The sequence below is a fragment of the Schistocerca nitens genome, chromosome 2 (genome assembly GCF_023898315.1).
Source record: "Schistocerca nitens isolate TAMUIC-IGC-003100 chromosome 2, iqSchNite1.1, whole genome shotgun sequence".
Classification (NCBI taxonomy): domain Eukaryota; kingdom Metazoa; phylum Arthropoda; class Insecta; order Orthoptera; family Acrididae; genus Schistocerca; species Schistocerca nitens.
In genome coordinates, this window is record NC_064615.1 from 331,179,336 (window position 1) to 331,203,704 (window position 24,369).

General features: G+C 41.8%; 1 pseudogene; it reads right to left on the bottom strand.

Moving 5' to 3' along the window:
* Positions 1 to 15,818: 15,818 nt before the first annotated feature.
* LOC126235013 (uncharacterized) overlaps positions 15,819 to 24,369 on the bottom strand; it is a 34,924-nt pseudogene continuing 26,373 nt past the window's right edge.

Genomic DNA, 24,369 nt, shown 5'->3' on the forward strand with positions numbered 1-24,369 from the left:
AAAATATGTAACAACTGGAATTATGAGGGTGCACTCACATTCACAAATCAAACCTAATCTGTGCTGTGGGTATGTGTGTGATACATCATCACTACCTGATGTAGACACAGAGGAGTGTAAGTACACTGTTGAAGTAATGTAATTATACTCTTCAAGCTTTCCCGGCGAGATCTTGACATGTGGAAAAACCGGTTCTACTGCCACATGTTTGTGTCGCTCTGTCACAAGATTTCGGCCACGTAACTCGTTACCTTCTTCAGATGCTACCTGAGACTGCCGTATTGGTTTTTTTTGTTTTTTTTGCACTTTTCATTCTCTGCCCAGAGGGGACAGAGCGGGCTGTTTTAGGGGTTGCTATTTGCCCTTTTCAGCCATGGGTTTGTACATTTTATTTTTAAACAATTTTTACATTTGTCTTGCTACATAGTGCAAGTTTCCTTTTGGTCTTTAACAATTACAAAGATCTTTAGATATTTTAACATTTACAGTGGGATTTTAACAATTTCAATGATATTTTAGCAGTTTTAGTGATATTTTAACAAATACAATGAGATTTGGACAACTACAATAATATTTTAGCAATTTCAGTGGTATTTTAACAATTTGGTTAATATTACATTACAGTTTCGTTTTTCTTCAGATTATTTTACAATTCATTTATTCTTTGTCGTTAATAGTTTATAATTACAGATATCTTATAATATGGGCAACTGCTTATTCTACTATACATATGCATTTGTTTGTATTTCTTATTTAGTGTACAGAGCGAGGGAGGGGGAGTAGAGGGAGTTGGGTTAGGTGTATTTGCTGGTTCTTTGTGGGCCATGTTCTTGTGTGTTTAGTGGTGTTTGTGTTTTATGCTTGAGTCCTTTCGTCTAGGTGTGGGGGGATGGTGGTGTTTGCTGTTAGTGGTGCTAGGATTGGGGCGAGATCGGGGTACATCTTAGCTGTGTTGTGGGCGATTGTGTGGGTGGGTGTTGTGTATTTGTATTTGGGTTTCCTTTTTGTTCTGTGGTTGACTGTGATTAGGTCCTCCATGTCCGGTCTTTTGTTTAGGATATGATTTCCGTATCTGGCTCTCATTTTGGCTAATCTGGTTTGTAGTGGTTCCATTCTGGTTGTCTCATATACTTCATTGCTTGGTGTCAGATACGGCAGCCTTGCGATACTTCGTATTAGTCTGCGTTCTGTGCTGTACAGTCTTTTTGCAATCGGTGCATGTATGCCTCCCAGGGGGGCTGCAGCTCACTCTAGAACTGGACGAATGAAGGTTTTGTAGGTATGTAGTGCCGTTTGAGTGTTGCAGCTATGGAAGCGTCCTTGCACTTGTCGTATTAGGTTTTGTCTGAGTCGGGTTTTGTTAAGGAGGTACGTCAGGTGGGTTTTCCAGTTGAGATGTTTGTCTAGGTATACTCCGAGGTATCTAGCTGTGTCGTTTAGTTGTAGGGGGCTGTTCCAGAGGGTTAGTCGGATGTCATGTTCGTTCTGTTGTTTCTTTTTTGTTAAGTGTCTGTGTCTGAAGAGGACTGTCTGTGTCTTGGTTGGGTTAGGTCGTATCCTCCATTTTGCCATCCAGGTTTCTAGGCGGTGGAGGTATGTGGTCGTTTTTCGTTGCAGTGTCGTTGTGCGTAATTCCGTACACCAGTAAGCCGTGTCGTCTGCATATAGTCCCATTTCTTCGTGGGGAGTCGTTACGGTAGGTATGTCAGCAGTGTAAAGTGTGTACAGTAGTGGGGACAAGATGCCACCTTGGGGGACGCCAGCTTGTGGGGTAAAAGCTTCTGACACCTGATTTGCGACGTGAACCCTGCAGGTCCGGTTGGTGATATAGGATTGGATAATCCTGACTACTTTGGTTGGGATGCCGATGCTGATTAGTTTGAACAGCAGGCCCTGGTGCCATAGTTTGTCGAAGGCCCGTTCTATGTCCAGGAACACTGCGAGTGTGCAGTGTCCCTGGTTGAACCCTTTGGTGATTGTGTCTGTCAGTTTAAGGAGGGGGTCATTGGTCGAGTGGTTGTGTCTGAATCCTGCTTTTGTGAGGGGGAGTAGGTTTTTCGTCTCGACGTAAGTCCTTATGCGGTCCGTTATTATTCGTTCGTATGTTTTCCCTATCACGTCCAGTAGGGATATCGGTCTGTATGATTTTGGGTCTGTCCTAAGTTTGTCAGGTTTAGGTATCATGATAGTCTTGCTTGTCTTCCAGTTTGTTGGTATTGTCTCATTGTGTAGGCCGTAATTAAAGATAAGGGATAGGATGGGAATTATGACGTGGAGGGGGGCTTTTTGTAGGTGAATACGTCTGATTTCATTCTGTCCGGGGGCAGAGTTGCGTCCTGAGAAGATTGCGTTTTCTATTTCTATGTCTGTGATGTCTTTGGTGAGGGCCTGCTGTTCTTCGGTTTCAGTTGTTGGGGCGTTTATCAGGGTTCCTAGTTGTATGTCTACATGTCGTCTGAATATGTCATCAAATCTGTTGTCGTTCGGGAATGAGTATACGTCTTGTAGTGTTTCTTTAAAGGCTGTTGCTTGCTCGAGGGGGTCTGTTGAAGGTTCATTGTTTACTGTCAGGGTGTTGGCGTGTGTCTGGCGTTGCCCTGTGAGTGTTTTGAAACTCTTCCAGAACTTGCCCCCACTCCTGTAGTCCAGTTTGCTGCATGTGTCGTCCCATTGTCGTTGTCTGTGTTGAGATATTAGTCTTTTAATTTTGGCGTTTATTCTGTTCCATTGTCTTTTTAGGTCTGGATTGTCGTCTCGTCTCATCTGTCTCTGTAGTCGTTTTTTCTGTCGTATTAGTTCTAGTGCTGCTTCTGGGATGGTGGGTTTCCAGTTTTCTACTACTTTGGTAGGGATTGCTTCCTGGACCGCTTTGGTGATAGCCGTTTCAAGTTTGTTGGTGACCAGATGTAAGTCGTCTTCGTCAGTGATTGTTATAGGAATGGATAGCTCACGGTTGATAGTGTCCTGGTATTTTTCCCAGTCTGCTCTATTGTACTGGCTTATTGTTCTTCTGTGGGGATGGGGTGGAGGGGGGAGGTTGGCGGATGTGGAAAAGAGGATGGGTAGGTGGTCGCTGGTAATGGAGTCTCCGATTCGGGGTAGGTGGAGTGAGTTGTGTAAGTCGGGGCTGTGTAGGATGTGGTCTGGGGCTGAGATACCTTGGTGTCCTATGAAAGTAGGTTCATTTAGTGGAAGTCGAAGGGTCGGGTCTGTGGTCAGGAGGTCAAATAGTCTGCGTCCGTTTCCATTGTCTACTCTGTCGCCAAGTCTGTGGTGTCTGGCATTAAAGTCTCCTACTAAGATAGATCGAGGAAGTGAAGTAAAATACTGGATGAACTGGACCTGTAGCGCAGTCCCTGGGGGGTTATACATGCACGCTATTTTGAGTATTCGCCTGTTTTTGTCTTTTATCTCAACCGCGATGGCTTCCGTGTTGTCAAAAGCAGCAGGGAGGGTGTCCTCTTTCGCCGCAATAGTGTTGCTGACGTAGATAGCCACCCCTCCTCTGGCGTCCTGCCTGTCTTTCCTGAATGTATTATATTTTGGGACATGGCATTTGGTTCCGTCTTTGAGCCATGTTTCGGCGAAAGCAGCGACGTGTATGTTTTCTTGGTGGAGCATGTGCATTAGTATGGGGCGTTTGGTTTTAATTCCTTTCGTGTTTGCGAAAAGAAGGTTCAGGTGATTTACTTCACTGGCTTCGTCCATGTTAAGGGAACGGGGTAAGGTGGGCGGGTGGGTGCGGTGTACTTTCCTCCTTCCTTGTGTGTGTTTGTGTTTCGCGCTGGTTGTGGTGTCGTGGGTCTTGCGGTGGGGTGGGAGAGGGTGAGCGGGGTCGTGATGTGTGGTCGTGTTGTGGGTGCCATTGTGTTTGCAGTTCTGGGTCCCATCGGTCTGTTATTGTTATGTGGAGTGAGTTTCTTGCTTGTGTGGCGAACATGCCCTTCTGGAGGATTTGCTTGGAGGCTCTGTCTATGGATCTTTTAACTTCTTCATGGCGGTCTTGAAATAAATCCAGCAAGACCGTTGTGAGGAGTCTGATGAGGTCGTCCTTCAGTACTACCTCTTCTGGAAAAATTTCTTCTGCTGGGAGAGGCGCTGGGCCATCAATTGTTTTGATGGGGGCCGTGGTTTCACTGCTGGAGGCCTTTTTTGGGCGCTGGGGGCACTTGTAGGACAGTGCCGAGTGTTCTCCGCCGCAGTTGGAGCACTGTTGCCTCTCCATTTGTTTGCACTGGGAGAGGCTGTGGGCGCCTGCACATCGCGCGCATTTCACTTGTTCAGTGCATTTGGCTGTTGTGTGGCTGAATGTGAGGCACTTCCCGCACTGTGCCGGTTGTGGAGGGGGGTCGTGTGGGGGTTCTGCGGCTCTTCTTTTGTAATCTATCACCGCGCCTTCCGCCAGCATTTTGTCCACTGTTTGCGGGTCGTGCGTGATGACCCTGTATTTTTCAGTTGGGGCGTTATTTGCCTTTGAGGTGATTCTCCACGCAGTCTTTACTTTCAAGCCCTGATCGCGGAGTTGTTGGATGACTGAGTCATCTTTGGTGTTTTTTTGAGGACGACACTTAGGGATGGTTCTGGTTTGCGTCTGACTGTACCCCTTCCGTCGCGGGGTTTTTGTGGTCGCACGTCTGCCTCTGGGTAGCCTGACTCGCGTATCTTTCGGCGTATTTCAGTTTCTATATTTTTCATTTTAATGTCTAGGAAGGCCTTGTTGCCCTTGGTTCTGTGGTCCCTGGTTACGGTAAGCTGTTTAATATTGTCTTTGACCTCCTGCCTGAGAAACCTGCGTAAGAGGGAAGCTAGATCTGGTTGCGTGCATTCCGCCGGAAGCCGCGTAATGACATACGTGGTGACATGGAAGTTGCTGAGGGGTTCAGAGTAGTTGTTGGGGCTGCTTCGTCCCGACGAGGTCGTACTGGAAGGGGAGTGTGGTCTGTAGCTTCCGTCAGGCGATTCTGGTGAGTCGCCGTTGTCAAGGGGCGGTGCTGGTGGGAGGGGGGGTTGGCCATGGTTCTTCCGGTTGTCCATAGTTGTTTTGTCAGTAGTGTGGTCGTACAAAGGAGTGCTGTTTTCGCGCTTGGTTGGCACCTTGCTTGCTTCCGCCGTATTGGCTTCCACTTCGCCTGAAGGTATCCGCGTTCCCACAGCCCTATATACACGTGCGCGGGTATCCGGGCGTTGCCGCGGGCCCTGGCACGGATAAGTCCCTATTTAATGGGGGGGGGGGGGGGACAGATCTGATCTGTCGTACGACACTGGGTGTGTAAGGCACGACACTTTGCTGACTACCAGTTACGGTAGTTGACGACAAATTTTGCTTTTTTTTTGAGCAGTGCCGTAGGCGACACTGTCACGACAATACTTCCGTGGTGAGGCTCTGCAGGCGATGATCTCGACGCCGTGAGGTCTTGCTTCACCGCTGGCTGGCCTGCGCGGCTGCTTTGGCGCGGTCTGAAGATCTCGATGGCTGCCGCTGACGCTGCTGCAGACTACCGCTCTGCCCGGCTGCTCCGCTCGCTCTGGCCGTGTTGGAGGATCTTTCCAGTATTTATGCCCAGAGGGTGCTGGGCGCTCTCTATGCCGTCCGCGCCCGCCTGGCACTGCTTGTAAGGTGTTGTCTCTTTCCCAATGCTCCCTCTGACGTCCGCACCCGACTTGGTCGCCATCTGTGGCAGCTCTCTGAGGGCCGTACTGTGTCGGGTGCTCCGTTCGCGGACCGCGCCCGCCTGGTGCTGCTCCTGAGGTTTTGACCCGGGCGCGGACCGAGAACGAAACGCCAACCACGGGTCTGGCCTCATACAGCTGCTACGACCACAGATAGTGGACGAGCCGGACGCGGACATCCGTGGGAGCACCAGGGAAGGGCGAGGACGTCCGAGGGAGCACCGGGGAGAGACAACACCTTACAAGCAGCGCCATGCGCGCGCGGATGGCAAGAGAGCGCCCAGCACCCTCTGGGCATAAATACTGGACAAGATCCTCCAATACGGCAGTCTCAGGTAGCACCTGAAGAAGGCAACAAGTTACGTGGCCGAAATATTGTGCCAGAGCGACACAAACATCCAGCAGTAGACCCGATTATTCCACATGTCAATGTAATTATACTTCCATAACAGAGCTATTTTTTATCAAAACTGTAGAACTTACAAATTTTTGGTTTACAGGAAGAGAGCACCATAAATGCTGTTGCAGTAAAATGGCATAATGTGTATTCTGTGCTGTCATGAGACAAAATCTCCCATCGCTGGGCAGCAAAATTTTCGAAGACAGTATGGAAGGAGTATTCGTATGTGGTACATGAAGTTTGAACAGATCAGCAGTGTGTTGGCTCTTCCATAAACAAAGTGTGTCAGAGCTCTGCAACAAGAGTCCTTCCAAATCCACTTGACGTTCATCTCGTGAATTTGGGATTCCTGATAGACTACCCTAAGAAAGTTAAAATATGTAACAACTGGAATTATCAGGGGTGCACTCACATTCACAAATCGAACCTAATCTGTGCCATGGGTATGTGGGAATGTTAGACTACGTTCCATATATCAGGTGGATCTGACAAACACAACGTGAGGAAAATTGTCTTAGATTGTGTCCCTAAAATGAATGTGTTGTGCAGTCTTTTTTTTTTTGTCAAAAAAGTCAGTAACGCTAACATCTGTTTCGATAGACTAGAACAGTTTGCAGAGCTGCAGCTGAGAGACTTGCAGTCTGATAACGCCTTTAGATTTATTTTTGTATAAATACATTACAATAGGATAACAGATGCTGGTGTTACACTTAGAATGTTGTCAAATGTATGGGACACATCTTGAAGTTTATTCTTTAATATGTCACAAGCCACAAATCTGTAAAACAATAAAGGGCTGAAAAAAAATAAACGGTTGAAACACAAGCACGAGGGTGCGGGCAGTCAACATGAGTAAGGAGAAGGTGAGCGTGGCTTTACTCGTAAAGCTGTTTTATGATCTCCAACAGTTTACTCGACATTCTGTCATAGAAAGATAGACATTTGGCCAGCTCAGCTGATAGTTTAAACTGTGTAGGATTGCACAAGTGGAATACATTAAACTCTTAAGTGCATGTTCCTGTAGATGAGTGTACTCTCTGTCATTAAAAAGATTAACTGTTCGTGGGGAGTCTCCTACTATGAAATTATCTCTTAGTATCACTGATGAAGAGAGAGCGCTTCCTTGGAATAAAGCACTACAACTTAGATATCCGAATACCACCACACAAAACTTATGATCCAACACCGTCACCACACTGGTGTGTTTACAGGCCCTCATGTTTAAGCAGTAAGTCAACGAAATAACATTATTTGCGATGACATAGTTAGCCATTCAAAGTTCTCACATGACTGGTTTCATTATTTATCGATAGACGTTAATTTGTATATTAGGGACACTTCATTAAAAAAATCCTGTGCAGGAAATATGGTTTCGATCACGTTTTCATTGCTAATATAGAATTGTTTTTTCTCTCATGCCATGGTGTTGACAGCAGTAACAACTGATTTATCTTGCTATGCTGTGGTACGACATAGTCTGAGATCCCAGCATTTTAATCACTGTATTTACAATCATCTTGGTGTGAGGTGTTTGAATATAAGCACTGTAAATATCAAGACTAGCTGGGAGAAGGCTATCATACTAATTTTTAATGTTTCTCTGCATACAATGTGAAGTGGCTATCAGATATGGTTCCAGCAAGTGCTCATGGCTGGTAGTGTCTCATAGAACAGCCATGCAACACCACATTTGCAGAAAAATCGCAACACGCATGTATGCCAAGGCCTGGGAAACGTCAGATTCCTGATCATGCACACAGCAGGTGATAAAGCACAGTTCACAGCACATCATATCATTGGCGTCAGTGCAATACTGGGGTACACTGTTGCAACACCAGTGTAACAACAGTGCGATGTGGGCTAATTGGAGTAATTTGTTGTAGCAATAAACAATCGATCAAATGGTCTTCTCATTGCAAACCACATAACTCGAATGATTCCCACCGGATGAGAGAAAAACGAGGTGGCAGGGTGCTCCACACCCATTAGATGACCCTCCCCATCCCCACCCCCTCCACTTCTCCTCAACTTTATTGCGTGACCTTGAGACATGTCATCAGTGAAATTCAGTATGACATGTATGAATGAATCACTGTAATATGACACTAAAGGTCATTTGAATATTATCTAGTTCTTTCATTGACCCTCTGTTGCTCTCAACATCTCGTCAGAACGAAAACTGAGGCCGGAATGTGCTTCTGCCTGTTCTGAAGCTTGTCAAGTGTTTTAATTTTGCTGTGCATCCTCTCCCCACTAAGACACCAGATGTGTGATTTTAGATTTTTCCGACATAGGAAGATTTTGAATATTTCCTGTTTATTCATCCAGGTAGCATCATCCAGAAGGTGCGATATTTCTGCAGGCCACTTCTTGTCATCTTTAGGCGTTCCTGATGACTAATTGTCTTCCACTGGGCACCGCCTATATATCATTCATCCCATCGCCACTAGCGGTCTCTAGCCAGACCTGGGACGGTTGGGTGGCCGAGCAGTTCTAGGCACTACAGTCTGGAACCGCGCGACTGCTATGGTTGCAGGTTCGAATCCTGCCTCGGGCATGGATGTGTGTGCTGTCCTTAGGTTAGTTAGGTTTAAGTAGTTCTAAGTTCTAGGGGACTGATGACCATAGAATTTAAGTCCCATAGTGCTCAGAGCCATTTGAACCATTTGGGCTGGTTGGTGGGGAAAATGCGCCATGCAGGACGATTTGGTATCCACAGACCCACTACCACCAGTGACAGGCATGGGTCGCTGCCTGCACAGCAATAACACATTCTCGTCTACTTTGGTTGTTGTGGTGGGAGCATATTTCCAGGCAGACTGCCGCTGCATGCTCAAGTAAGAGTCCCAAGCCTTGCTCGTATATTGTTCTGCTACAGCGAATTTTGTGGGCTGTTCATTCTCTTTGAAGTGTTTGTGTTCTGTGCATCTCTCCTGTACCATCCGGATATTCTGGCCTATCACATTATCCTGCATTGGCAGGGGACTCAGTAAACTGCCGGTTTCCTCAGTCCTCAGCTACCCTCGTCTGAATTCAACAGGGTTTTCCCCCTGGCTGGTGAGTGGAATATTCATTTCGCAATAAGTTTCCATAGTATTCTTTAAATTTTCACTGATGTTTTCCCGACGTATGGGATAACCGCCATTGCAACAGGTTTCTCTTCATCTTCAACTGGCTGTGGTCTCAGCTTCTTTGGTCAATGGGAAATTGTGTCCGGTAGTTGCTGTAACTGTTCATATGGAACACGCCCTATAGAGGCTGCAATTCTAATTCTAGACTGTCTTCATGCGAGATTTCGGGTGCTCTGTGCGCTAGTGTGTTAGGACACCTTGTTGTGAAGGGGCATGACAGCTGGAGGTGTGCAAGTACAGAACTGTATGCATTGTTTTCTGGTCTGTGCTGTGCACTGGTGTCCCATCTGGCCTTCGCTTGACGAGCGCGTCCCGAGATGGAAGTTAATTATTTTCTTCTGTCTCCATCGTGAAGAGAAGAAGGGTGCCTCTAAGAAACTTCCTAGACCTCATAGAAGAAAACTTTGGGTCAGCACTAAGATAACTGAATTTGTAGTCTACATCTACATCTACATCCATACTCCGCAAGCCACATGACGGTGTGTGGCGGGTGGTACCTTGAGTACCTCTATCGGTTCTCCCTTCTATTCCAGTCTCGTATTGTTCGTGGAAAGAAGAATTGTCTTTATGCTTCTGTGTGGGCTCTAATCTCTCTGATTTTATCCTCACGGTCTCTTCGCGGGATATACATAGGAGGGAGCAATATACTGCTTGACTCTTCGGTGAAGGTATGTTCTCGAAACTTCAACAAAAGCCCGTACCGAGCTACTGAGCGTCTCTCATGCAGAGTCTTCCACTACAGTTTATCTGTCATCTCCGTAACGCTTTCACGATTACTAAATGATCCTGTAACGAAGCGCGCTGCTCTCCGTCGGATCTTCTCTATCTCTTCTATTAAACCTATCTGGTACGGATCCCACACGGCTGAGCAGTATTCAAGCAGTGGGCGAACAAGCGTACTGTAACCTACTTCCTTTGTTTTCGGATTGCATTTCCTTAGGATTCTTCCAATGAATCTCAGTCTGGCATCTGCTTTACCAACGATGAACTTTATATGAACATTCCATTTTAAATCACTCCTAATGCGTACTCCCAGATAATTTATGGAATTAACTGCTTCCAGTTGCTGACCTGCTATTTTGTAGCTAAATGATAAGGGATCTATCTTTCTATGTATTCGCAGCACATTACACTTGTCTACATTGAGATTCAATTGCCATTCCCTGCACCATGCGTCAATTCGCTGCAGATCCTCCTGCATTTCAGTACAATTTTCCATTGTTACAACCTCTCAATATACCACAGCATCATCCGCAAAAAGCCTCAGTGAACTTCCGATGTTATCCACAAGGTCATTTATGTATATTGTGAATAGCAACGGTCCTACGACACTCCCCTGCGGCACACCTGAAATCACTCTTACTTCGGAAGACTTCTCTCCATTGAGAATGACATGCTGCATTCTGTTATCTAGGAACTCTTCAATCCAATTACACAATTGGTCTGATAGTCCATATGCTCTTACTTTGTTCATTAAACGACTGTGGGGAACTGTATCGAACGCCTTGCGGAAGTCAAGAAACACGGCATCTACCTGTGAACCTCTGTCTATGGTCCTCTGCGTCTCGTGGACGAATAGCGCGAGCTGGGTTTCACACGGTCGTCTTTTTCGAAACCCATGCTGATTCCTACAGAGTAGATTTCTAGTCTCCAGAAAAGTCATTATACTCGAACGTAATACGTCTTCCAAAATTCTACAACTGATCGACGTTAGAGATATAGGTCTATAGTTGTGCACATCTGTTCGAAGTCCCTTCTTGAAAATGGGGATGACCTGTGCCCTTTTCCAATCTTTTGGAACGCTATGCTCTTCTAGAGACCTTGTAACCTCACCCTCACTTATCGACCTTAATGACAGTGAAAAATTAAACCGCGTGTACCTAATGGAAATTTGGGAAAAGCAATCGTCACCGAAGTTAATCTGTCGGTAAAGAGGGAGGAAAGGATTACATCTAAATGAAAGGAAAAATGCAAATGAAATTGGTGGAAATTAATTTTGAGAAAAGGGTAAAATTAATAAAGAAAGTAAATGTGCGGTCGTCACGTTAACAATTAATTGGCGTTAAATAGATATTTGAGATTTGGGGAAAATTACGGTCGCCATTCCTATGGACAACTACTATAATAAATGAAAAAGAAAGATAATTGCACATATAATTAGCACTAAAAGCGTGCCAACTGAAGGTTGACACGTGTTGTGTGAAAACTGAAAGTTTGTCAGAAGTAATAAATTTCTCTACACTCTGACTTAATTTAGCAAAAGAATTAATAAAACTGGAAAATTGAAAGTTAATTTAGTGCCTGAAATTAATATTGAGATTTGTTTCTGAAGCACTACGAAATTCAGTAAAATAAGGTTAGTCTTGGGCTACCTCAACAATCATTTCAAAAGCTACTTGAATCTACGCAATTTAGCAATAAGAGATTTAACTTTGAACTTGAATTAAATGATTCTGGACAATTAACAATAGTAACATTTAGTACATACCTAGCTGAGCTGCAGTCACAGGTAAGCTAAAACATGCTAACAAAACCCCCACTCTTAATTTGTGCTTGTGTAATCTAAATATTGTAGCCAGCTACGAATACCTTAACTGAACTTTGAAATTAAAGCAGTGAAATGGAATGATATTACTTTAATGCTGGCGTCTGAATTTCAACGACACTCGGGTTCATTTCGGAAAAGGAAGGGACCCTGCTCGGTAATGCAATTGGGACAATGTGCAACAAAGGTTCATGCTAAGTTGCTGTAATTTTGTGATGCAATAATTTTAAAAATTGAGGTCTGCCATACAGTTCTAAAACTTTACGTGCTTCCAGTCTTCCTTGTTGGTTGATTGAAGGTTTGAAGTCGTCGGTCGAGGAGGTGGCGACAGTCACTCTTTGTCGGCCGTCGCTGCTGCAGAAGCTGGATGTTGGCGCGCTTCCCATCCGCGACACCGTGTCAGAAACTATCATAGCAAGTCGAGCGCAATTACATGCTGCCAAACCCCGAAAGCGCAGCAACTCGCGGGGGCGTCACGCAACACACCTGCTGAACCGCACCACTCCAGCCAGACTCCGTTCTGCCCGCGCTCCACGCGGCCGAGTTCACACTACCAAAGATCCTAAACACTTTGGTTCTCCACACGACCTATCGATGTATTCGTTCGATACCATAGTTTTCCCTAGGCAACGTCATATCTTGAGGTAAAAAAAAAAACAAGGAAAAAAATTATAGTACACTAGATGGAAACAGGAGAATATGCATTTCCGACGTTACAACCTACGGTACACCACTCACGTCAAGCTACTTTCTGTTTGACGGAAGTTACCACGAACAAACGAACGGAGTGGTGATGCACTGCTTGCTATCATCAACAGTGACCAATGCGTTTATGGAGAAGATGCTCTGGAGTCAGTAGTCTACAAACACTTGTGCTTTTTTCAATCTATAATATGATAAATTCATAATCTGGTGGCATTGACGACATCATTTACAAGACTTCTTGTAACACCTGAATTCGCTGCACCACAACATGAAATTCACGATTAGGTCCCATATTACTGTGAGCAATTTTGAAATTCACGATCAAGAAAAAGGAAAATAATGAAATTCAATTTGTGTATGTGCATGTCAAGCGATTACCAGATGGCACACTAAGATACAGCTTCTACCTTGAATTTATGCACAGAGATGCTGAAGATTAGATGGGTAGATCACATAACTAATGAGGAGGTATTGAATAGGATTGGGGAGAAGAGGAGTTTGTGGCACAACTTGACAAGAAGAAGGGACCAGTTGGTAGGACATGTTCTGAGGCATCAAGGGATCACAAATTTTGCATTGGAGGGCAGCGTGGAGGGTAAAAATCGTAGAGGGATACCAAGAGATGAATACACTGAGCAGATAGCAGATTCAGAAGAATGTAGGTTTCAGTAAGTACTGGGAGATGAAGAAGCTTGCACAGGATAGAGGAGCATGGAGAGCTGCATCAAACCAGTCTCAGGACTGAAGACAACAACAACAACAACGATTTGTACTTGCAGGCCTCCAGCTATCATACGCCTTCACAACGAGATGTCCCAAGAAGGCTAATACATAGAGCACGCAAAATCTCAGACCAAGACAGTCTAGCTGCCGAACTGCAGCACATACAGGACCACCAGATGCAATGTACCCTAAGACCGCAGCAGCCGAGGTCATTTCCAGTGGAGGATGAACGTAAAACTGTTGTGACGGCTTTTATCCCATACTTCGGGAACACGTTAGCGAAAATACGTAGAATACAACGGAAACACAACGTCAAGTGTGTGTTCCGCCCACCAGCCAAAACGAAAGCCTGGCTGGAGTCAGTCAAGGATGACATTAGGACTATGGAAAGCTGGAATCTACAGCAAGCCCCACCAGTGTGGGAAAATAATTTTTTAGATTTTTATGCAGCGACAGCAACTGATATGGTTTATATAAGAATATACGGAATACAGTTGCAGGTTAACTTTATCGCTTACCTAGGTTTCAACGTTAGTAATAAAGTCTTCTTCAGAACTTAAAATATTACTGAAATGTTTGCCTAAAACAGGCCATGTCCTAAGTCAACTTTATAAAACTTGATGCATAACCATAAGGTTTTGTCACTTCTATTAAACAAGCTGTAGAAATTCGCTTTAAGCCCGTTGTATGGGCCTCGTCGTGTGACTAGAGACTGCCAGACTTATGGTTATGCATCAAGTTTAATAAAGTTGACTTAGGACATGGCCTGTTTTAGGCAAACAATTAAATAATATTTGATGTTCTGAAGAAGACGTTATTACTAACGTTGAAACCTCGGTAAACGATAAAGTTAACCTGCAACTGTAGGCTGTATATTCTTATATAAAATATATGTAGGCGAGACTAACTGGATGGTACATGAAGAATGCATGGAGTACAAAAGTCACTCAGACAAGGAGGAGCTGATTAGTCCACTGTAGAAGAGCACTGAATCTCTGATGGACATGGTAAGAAGCCAGCTTCCTGAAATATCTCGCCTTTTGGATGATGCCCCCAGGTGAACACCCGAGAAATATTCAAAATATTTCTATTTCGGGAAAATCTGAAGTCACCCATTAAGTACCTCTAAGGGGAGGAAATGCGAAGCAAAATTAAGAAGCTCGAGAAGCTTCAGAACAGGAAGGTACGCCTTCTGGCTTCCATCGTATTTCTTCTGAGATGCCAAGAGGACCAAATCATCGCATCTTTTGCAAATGTCGTTTATTATATTAGTCGGGAACATACAAATCAGAAGAATACTTTGGACACATAATATCAAGTGCATGCTCCACACCAGCGACGACGAAAGCCATGTTGGGACTCGGTCAAGGAAGGCTAAGGACTTCGGAAATCAGGAGTGTACTGCATCCCCTGCCAATTCAGTATAATATACGTAGTCCAGCCTGGTTGTACAGTACAGAGGAAATGCATGGAGCGAAAATGATAAATAGACAACAAACAGCCAACAAAGACTGCTGTAGCACAGCGCTGCATCTCCCATGGACATATCTTGAATTACGAAGACACGAAGCTATTTCAACAGTCCCACACATTCTAAGAGAGGTTGTAGACATCCGTTCGCACTACGAACTAATAAATAAAAAAAATGTTCAAATGTGTGTGAAATCTTATGGGACTTAACTGCTAAGGTCATCAGTCCCTTAGCTTACACACTAACTTCACCTAAATTATCCTAAGGACAAACACACACACCCATGCCCGAGGGAGGACTCGAACCTCCGCCGGGTAATAAATAAAGACAGCGGTTTTCAATTAAACAAGGCTTGGGATCCAGCCTTGAGTATGGTCGAACCATAGCGCCGCAGTCTGCGTGCAAATCGCTCCCATCACATCAGCTGAAGAGGATGAGAACGTGGTGTCGCCTTGCCAGAGGAGACCTCTATCCAGTGCTGGCAGTACTGGCACAGAGGATAACGGAACATGTCGCGTCAGCGCGCTTCTCCCACCCTGCACCAGGTCGACTCCCGACTACAGCCAACCACAGACCACCAGCATGGAGGAGGGTATATGAAGAAGACAATCAGTCATCAGGAACGCCTGAAGATGGCAAGAAGTTGGCTTGCAGAAATATCACCTGCCTACTGGACGACGCCATGCGTCTGAATACCTGAGAAACATTCAAAATCTTTTTACTCCAGAAAAACTGAAAATCACAAACTATCAAGATAACTACACATTTGTATGCACCATAATTTATGATCTCTGTTTTCAATGAATGTACTATTTAACGTCGTTTATTTGAATATTATGTTTCAGTCCATAAGAATCATGAAAGGGCTTAGTTTACTAACTAATTTGCATTAGTCTGCAATAACTTGTACATCACTCATTGCTTGACATGAACTACGACGGTAATTTATGTGTACTAAGGGGATCTTTTAAATTGCGGTGTTCGGTTTTTCATAGCACTGTTACACGATTGCAATATTCCATATTCTGCATTGTAATTTGCTGGTGGCCAATGTACAATTTACCGCTGTTTCTAGTCGTCTTACTTGGGTCCAGTATTAGGTCCCATGCACACCGGATATTCCTTGCCACACTTGGAAATAGATCAGGTGTAATGTCGTGATGACTGGCCGCGTTATAAGTTCATAGAGGTCTGTGCTGACAGCTTTGGTAGACCGCCACACCCCCTTTGTCGAGCTGTCACACTCTGTAATCTCAAAGTCTGTGAACACAAAGAAAAAAAGAGAAAAGAAAAAGTAACTTTGTCGTGACTGATAACCAGGTGGCCTTCTGCTGATTAGTGCTCACACGAACATTTACATAACGAAACGTAAAAAATATAGCTCTTTGAATTGCGAAGTTACAGGTTAGCAACAATTAGTAAAGCTGGAGCAGTGTGCCTTCCCTGAACTCCGTCAGCATTTACAGGGTTATTTCAAACTTCGGGGTAAAATTTGTATACGATGAGCGTTCAATTAGTAATGCAACAGATTTTTTTCTGAAAGCAGGATGGTTTTATTCAGGTCCCAATACACCATATTATTCCCCATTCTTCTGGCTACGTGACCCTATTTTCCAACATAATCTCCATTCAATACGACGGTCTTACACTACCTTAATGGGAGGGCCTGTATGCCTGCATGTTACCACTCAGCTAGTCGTCGTCTGAGGCAACGTGTTGCTGCATTAATAACCTTCCCATCGTCCACGCACTGTTTCCCGCAGAGTGCGTCCCTCATTAGGCGAAACAGATATAAGTTGGAAGGTGTGAGATCTGGGATGTAGGGTGCATGAGGAAAAGCTATCCAGTGAACTCTACTCTTACTTGTGTAAGACCTTGCATTGTGATGGCTAAAGAGATGTTCGATTCCAATTTTGAGACGACAAACACGCTGAAGTCGCTTCTTCAGTTTCCTGAAGGTAGCACACTACATTTCAGAGTTGATCATTGCACCATGTAGAGGACAGCAAAATAACACCTTCAGAGTCTCAAAACCGTCGCCAGGACTTTACCTGCTGAGGGTATGGTATGAATGTTTTCTTCAGAGGAGAGTATGTGGCACCACTCTGTGGATTGCCATTTTGTTCCTGGTTCGAAGTGATGAAGCCATGTTTCATCACCTGTGACGATGTTTGACAAAAAATTGCCACTATCAGCTTCATAAGGTGGAAGCATTTCCGCACAGATGGTTCTTCATTGTTCTTTATAGTCTTTTGTTAAACGGAAAGGGACTCAGTGGGCACACATCTTTGAATACCCCCAATTGAAGACCGCGTGTGTCAGCACTACCAACAGAGATGTCCAGCGTAGCAGCGTGTGGTTTTATTGTGACCCGTCAATCAACTCGAATGAGAGTGTCCACACGTTCCAACACTGCAAGACTCACAGCTGTGTGCAGCCAGTCTGCTCGCGGGAGAAAGGACTTGTTTGCGCGACCTTGTTGCGATGACGACAGTCACTTCGCCTAATAACTCGCCATGCCTTTGTTCACTGCCAGATCTCTGTAGAAATTATGCAAGAGCCTATGAATATTTTCGATGCTCTAGTTTTTCGCCAAAAGATTCTCAATGACAGCTCTCTGCTTGAAACACACCTCCATTAAAGACGCCGATTTGAAGGGTATGTGTAGTGCCGCCACCCGTCGGAACTTCATTAAAACTATACTGGACGAAGCGGGAATATACATGATGTCCCACAACAAGTTCCATATTTTTTTCAACCGAAATAGGCCAAGAAAAAAATTTAATGCGTTATTTATTGTACGCCCCATGTAGATTGTGGAGTACCCTAATGTACTACTTTGACATGAGGCTAATGACTGCAAATTACTATTTCATTTTTCATTAACATAAACGACTTATACACTATAGTGAGTGTTCAAAACACGACCACCAGTCTCAAAATGTACAGCGTTGCATAATCTACTGACAGAAATGAAAATAGTTCTAAGTCATTTGGCACTATTACTGGTAAAGGTTGTTTATGGTAGCACTGTATTTGTTGCCTCAGATGCGTTCTTCAGTCTGTATCCTTCATAATGTGCATTTCGAGACTTAGCTGATAGCTTGTTAATAATTCTTCTTCCAAACAATTCAACTCCATCTTAGCAAATTCTACATGCAAATAATTCTTTGTGGAAGACTTTGTCTCTTGTGGCTTCAGTGACCTAGTTTCTCGTTAGGTTTCGATTCACAGAAATAAACTTCTCACAATTAGAACCTTGCCTTGCCTTCCAGAACATTCGTCCAGCTCTCTGAGAGGTGCATAATTCTGCAGCACACCTTAAATGCATTTCTGCAAGTTCCTTTTCCGAATAATGCTTTATCTTCGGCAACCATTCACGAATTGGTAAACTTTAGTGGGGATACAGCACAGACGATTGTGTATTGTTTTGAAGGTAACGCACCCAACGCCCATGCAATTGGCAGTTATTTTTTACAAAATATAAACAACTCGTAAATATGTCTTACACATAATATTCAGTTAAGATCTCGTACTACTGAAATGTTAATTTTGGCCAGCTGTTTCTTCTCTCGAAATACTCCATTTAGTCTTTTCTACTCTTTTCATAATTTTGTCCCTAAGAATCTGGGACTCAATGTGTAAGAGCACTGTCTTATACACCCATGTAATTCAAACTCGGCACACTTTGCAGGTCCTAAAACGACTGGGACAAAGGTTAAGACAGATTTCAAGTGGTGTTGCTAAGTAGATGTCCAAGTTTATGCTTCCTAGATTTTCATTAACTGACTGGAGATAGTTTAGATACTGAGTTATTAATTTGTATGAGCTTCATGAAAATAAATCTACATTACTGAGATGAGTTTTATATATTTTGTCGCCAATATCCTTTGAATGAGTGTTTACTTCCATAAATTTGTTTTTCGTTTATGTAACATGACACCACAGAGCGAGTAGTGCAGCTGACGTAGTGGGCATATTTCTCGTATTTCATGACTTAGTCTTTACTTTACACTTCGTTTAGAGTAACAACTGAAGTACAAAAGGCATTAAGAAATTGAATTTCAATTTTTTTAACCAATATATTTTCTGTTTCAGGGTCGCAACTTTCTCCTTCACCTCCTAGTCAGCAGTGACACTGCTGCATGGCGAAATAAAAACCAAACTCTGCATTTAAAGCATCTATCAGTTTTGCTCTTAGTGTTATTGACTTTGGTCTTAAGGAAACGTTTTGGGGTTGAAAGGGGTGAAATCTGTCCCAGAAGAGCAATATTGGATTGTGTGTTTGAGGAAAAGCCCAACCACTTGTCTTGTATTGCTTTACCCTTTCTTTTCCTGTTAGCACTCGTACAGATTGTAAATATTTACTCCTGTCAATAAAAGACTATTCTTTTGTTGTTTTACTTTTCTGTCAAGGTAACACACTTTTCAAACTGTTCTGCACCATTTCCATTGTTAGGTGTTATGCTGTTACTAAGATAATTTAATAAGATCGAACTTCTAATTTCATTTTGTTGTTTATGTTCTGTCGGTCATAGCTACATATCTATAATGCATAAATATATTGTATGCAAATTGATAAGGAAGACAAAAATTCGAAACTTTTGTAAAATATAACCCAAGCTCCTATGTAACATATAAAACATGAGCGACATTTAAACATTTCTTAGAACTACAAACATTTCACTCTTAAGAGTGATACAAAATTTCTTTTTCCCTTCTTTTGTCTCTTTTTTAGAATTGGTTTTTCGAACATAAACAAAAACAGCCAATGCTGAGGTGAAATGAATGTTGTCTAATCTATGAGGGATATTTTGGAAAAAATAGACAAACACTGATGTCATATGTGCAGTGAGAGTGTGGAAAGTAAGAGCATAAATTGCTTTTTCTGGCAATCATATATGGAGCTGCGAAGTTTGTGTAGTTTTACGGAATTTTCTGTAAGCTCAAGTGGTAATGGCTAAGCTCATTTTTATTTGTCAAATTGTGAATAAAATAGCATAATGAATCATTAAAATTGTTTATTAGACCCATTTTTCCGTATGTTAATGTGTGTAATCTTAGTATAATAGTAAACTAATATTTAATCCATATGTGTTATATACCTTCTCTGACACATCCTCAGAAGACACTGTTTTTGTCATTATGGCACAGGTATCACTACCAAGTGAAGAAAATGTTACTTGTTGCTGGTGTAGGCGGTTGTTCTTTCCATATTGTTTATGCAGAGAGAGATATATTTTTGTTTGTGTAATCCAGATTCCACAGACTCCACAGATTAAGTGTAGATACCTAATGAGAATAGTTTCACTTCAAATTCTAGCCAATAAACTATGTTTCTCATCATGAAAGAGATGCCTGTTTTTGTCATCTGCATGCAGAACAAGTTTTTCAATCAATATCCCTTGTTAAATAATATTTTTTCTATTGTTAATCCCTTATACTTTCTACATTAATAAACCTGATCAACTGAGTGAATTTTCATGCAGGTGACAAACAATGCACCAGCCATATAAAGCGTCCAGTAACTGAGCTTATTCTTGGAAGGATCTACAGACTACATACATGCCTGCTGCCCAGGTATATTATTCATCGTATGTAATCTAAATGAATGTTCAGTCACTCATTGTGTAATGTCAACTTAAAAGATTACCACAGTTTGTGACACATAGTTTGTGAATTAGTGCTCAACGCTTAAAGGCTAACATCTATTTTCATTAATGAAATTGTAGTCTATCTTAAGAATGCAATATATCTGATGTCATTCACTGATGACCTCAGACTGCTGTAATGGAAAAATCTCATTTTCATGTGCAAAATCTATAATGAAACAGAGAACAGTGATGATGGTGGTTAAGGTGAAGGCGGTGGGTTGTTCTGACAAAGAAGATGAGTCAGAGCAACTCTCCTAAATGCCTGTTGTCATTCTCAACCGACTTGATGAGAACGCTGAAAGTGTTTTGTACAAAGATGTTATTAAAGTGTTCATAGACGCTAGTGTGCCTCCATTGTCTGGTTTTTGTTACTTCGTGTTTCCCTGTTTCCATACAAAATAAACAGGAATGAATTATCTTGCTTGGGCTGACTCCCTCGAAATCATTCTATCATATAGACGACCAATAGAGGTCGCCTGTCAGAATTTCACTCAAAGGCTCAAGCTGTCGAGAAGTGAAAGCCATTGATGTGTCTTGCATCATCTCTCAACACTTCATGTGCATGAATAAACTAATGCTTCCACAGATGTATATTATTTTAATTATAAACGTAAATGTAGCTTTAATATAACATAATAATGAAAAAAAAAAGTTTCTGGAGAAGACATCATAATTACAGTATTTTGGAACCTGGCACCCGACGGAGAAATAGATGTTCGACATGAAACAGTAGGTTAGATATGGATAAAAGGAACTAAAAGATGACTGGAAATTAGTCTTGGTTCATATATTGCATAATAAAGGATGTACTTGCAAGGTGGTTAATATCTTGGCGTCTCATTACTCCCAGTAACAACAGCTGCTACAAGTTGTAATATCTGTAGCTTAATCTCGATAATCGTAACAGAGCACAGAAGCACATGTTGATTTGTATTAATACCGTAGGAAATAACTGTTACTATGTCAAGAATGCTAGAACATACGATGGTAACTAGCGCTACATGAAAGCATCATTTCCTTTGAGCTCTCTTGTGTGAACTTCACTGACTGCTATCTTGGTCTGGCACACTCTTGTTTCACTGTTTGAATCAGTGTCTTTAGCATGCTCCTTGAAAAGTTTGTAGAAAAAAATGCTTTGCTCAAATGTATTTAAGGGGGGTAGGAGGTCAAACGGGCCAACTTGGACCAGGAAGGGCACCTGAGGACATTTTAATTTCCACTGTCTATACTTTTACAAATAAATTCATAAAACTTTGTCAGAATGACCAGGGAGGATTCCGGAATCACGCTCATAGCAGTGGAAGTTCAAAAACACAACAAAATAAATTTTTGGCATGTGAAATTTTATCACTTCTTCACTTACTATTGGCTGCAGTCACTACTACATGTACACTTTCCTTCATAACTAAGAGAGAATCTTCGATTAATTTTGCACTGCTTATTAAACACAAACTCCATAATGCAAAACTCTAGAATTTTCTAAATCTATTACAAACTGTGTAAAAATTGAGATAATTAATTACAGAATTTGAGTTTTTTCTAAACATGAAGTTCGAAATGTAAATGTTCATTCATTTTTTCACAAATTAAATAAAATCTAGAGTTTATACACCTGTAAATATGGTTTATATGCTGTGCAAAATTCATCGAAGAATCTCTCTTATGAAGAAAAATGTGCCTATACCAACAAATACACCCAATAGTAATTGAAAAAAAATGATGAAATTGCACATGTAAAAATTTTATTTTGTTGTGTTTTTGAACTTCCACTGCTGTGTGTGTGAACCCTGAATCCTTCCTGGTCATGCTGACAAAGTTTTATAAATTTATTTGTAAAAGTATGGATAGTGGAATATAAAATGTCCTGTTGTGCCTCTCCTGCTCCAAGTCGGTCCGTTTAACGTCCTACCCTCTTAATAACATATGATATTCAATTATGTAACAAAAAAGTTGCAGTAAAAATAACGACTCTAGTGGCATCTTAGTGCTTCTGTTGTTAATCAACAGATGAGTCCTCATAATTATAGTGATAGATACTAGAAGAGGGTGTTACAAAGTCGAATATAAATTTTGGGAGTATCAAGGAAGATTCTGTAAAGTTTTGATAATAGTAGAGCAAATGCTGGATCTTCAAACATTAATAAGATTGAATGTTCTTTGGGAAAGATAATTTATATCTACATCCATAAATTTTAAGAAAGTGTATACGACTGACTGTAATACGCTATTTCACATTATGGCAGAAATGTGAGTTAACGAGAAACTGCTGGTAATTAAGAGCAACATCAATTAATGTGAAGTTTAAAAAAATTCCAAGTATATCTCTATAAACCTTTTAGAACTAAAACAGGATTTGACAGGCTAATGACTCTCAACGCTTTTACTCAAATGTGTTCTGCAAAAAACAAAGCAAATTTGGTGAATGGAATTAAAACTTCAAGGATTAGGAGCATGTTGCGGAAATGGACTTTAAGTGTGTGCAGATGATGTAGACATAAAAGGTTTTGAAACAGTAACTAAACAAATAATTCTATTGAAAGAAATAGCGGAACAAACTGGCTTGAAAATTACTTTTTTTTTAAATAAATAGGAGTAACGTCAAGTGTAAAGGACAATAAAACACCAAATATAGAACAATGAAATGTGTTAATAGTGTTAAATATCTAGGTGAATTGATTACAGTTAACGGGCAAGATAAAGAGGCCCTGAAATCAACAGCCATAACATGGAAACAACATCCTAAAACCACATGGAAGATTTACAACAAAAATGTTTCCTATAAATACCACAATTCATTACTTCTCTGACATAAGATTAGTGTGTCTACACATTTGTGGGAACATTCTCCTCTCTGAGATATTTTTACTAGCACAATAGAAAAACGAAAGGTTACTGAATAATGGGAAAAACCTGTCAGAAGTTACCAGACATGATGTATTGCACAGATTTAATGCAAAGACGAATGTCTGGAAACAAAGGAATGCAGGACAGAGAAAACAGATGGAAGACATATCAGGTACATACACACTTCGAACATCATGTGAAGAGTATCGCTTCTTTGAGTCGTATTCTTCTGTCGACCTGCATTGCTCAACTGAAGAATGGGATACTAGGGCAAAAAAGAAAGAAGAAAAAAACAGAAGTAACATTAGTATGGGATACCTCAATTGACATATCTGAGTTGTATCCCAAACTTCAGTTGATCTGTATAGGTTAACTGCAGTAAGGGATAAAAATTTAAAATTGTCGACTTTTTCTCCTTCGCTAGCACTAGTATCCTATTCTGCAGTTGATCTACGTATGTCAACTGAAGTACTGGATACAAATTTTGCAGGTGTTGATTTTTTCGCCTCCGCCATTACTAGTATCTCATTCTTCAGTTCATAATGGCACTAGCGAAGGCGAAAAGACCGACATACGTAAAATTTGTTTGCCATACTTCAGTTGGCATATGTGGGTAAACTGAAGAATAAGATACTAACGCTAGTCAAGACGAAAAAATTGACGTTGTGACGAGTGGTGTAATTGTGTGTGTGTTGTACAAGTTCAACAAGTTTACGATAAAATTAGTTACTTATTATTAATGTAACATAAGGTTTTATTTAATCACTGCTTTTCCTGGCTAATGAACGTTAGTTTGCTAAAGAAATCTCTACCTGAGAACGTGTAGCAATGTTGTCTGTCAAGCAGTGTAAATGTAACTTAAGTTCATTCACAAAATTCATCATTTATAACCAACAAATAAACTAAATATGTGATAAGTAATCTGAACTAAACAAAACTAATCTGCTGTTATTTAAAAGACACTTTGCTAGTTGCAGATCTCAAAATTAATGCTACTGTTATTTCGAGGTGGCAACACTTTTAAGCAAAGTGAACAGTTTTGTCACACAATACCACATGTACACAACAGTAATGTATTTCCCGTCAAAATATTTCATAAAAGTTGTTAAGAAATTACTGGGCTTCATACATCAGAAGCTAAGAATTTATGTCATGTAAGATGCTGTTTGCACTCATAGACGTTCGATGTATTCACAGTCTAACTGAAATTTATTACCTCAGAGAGG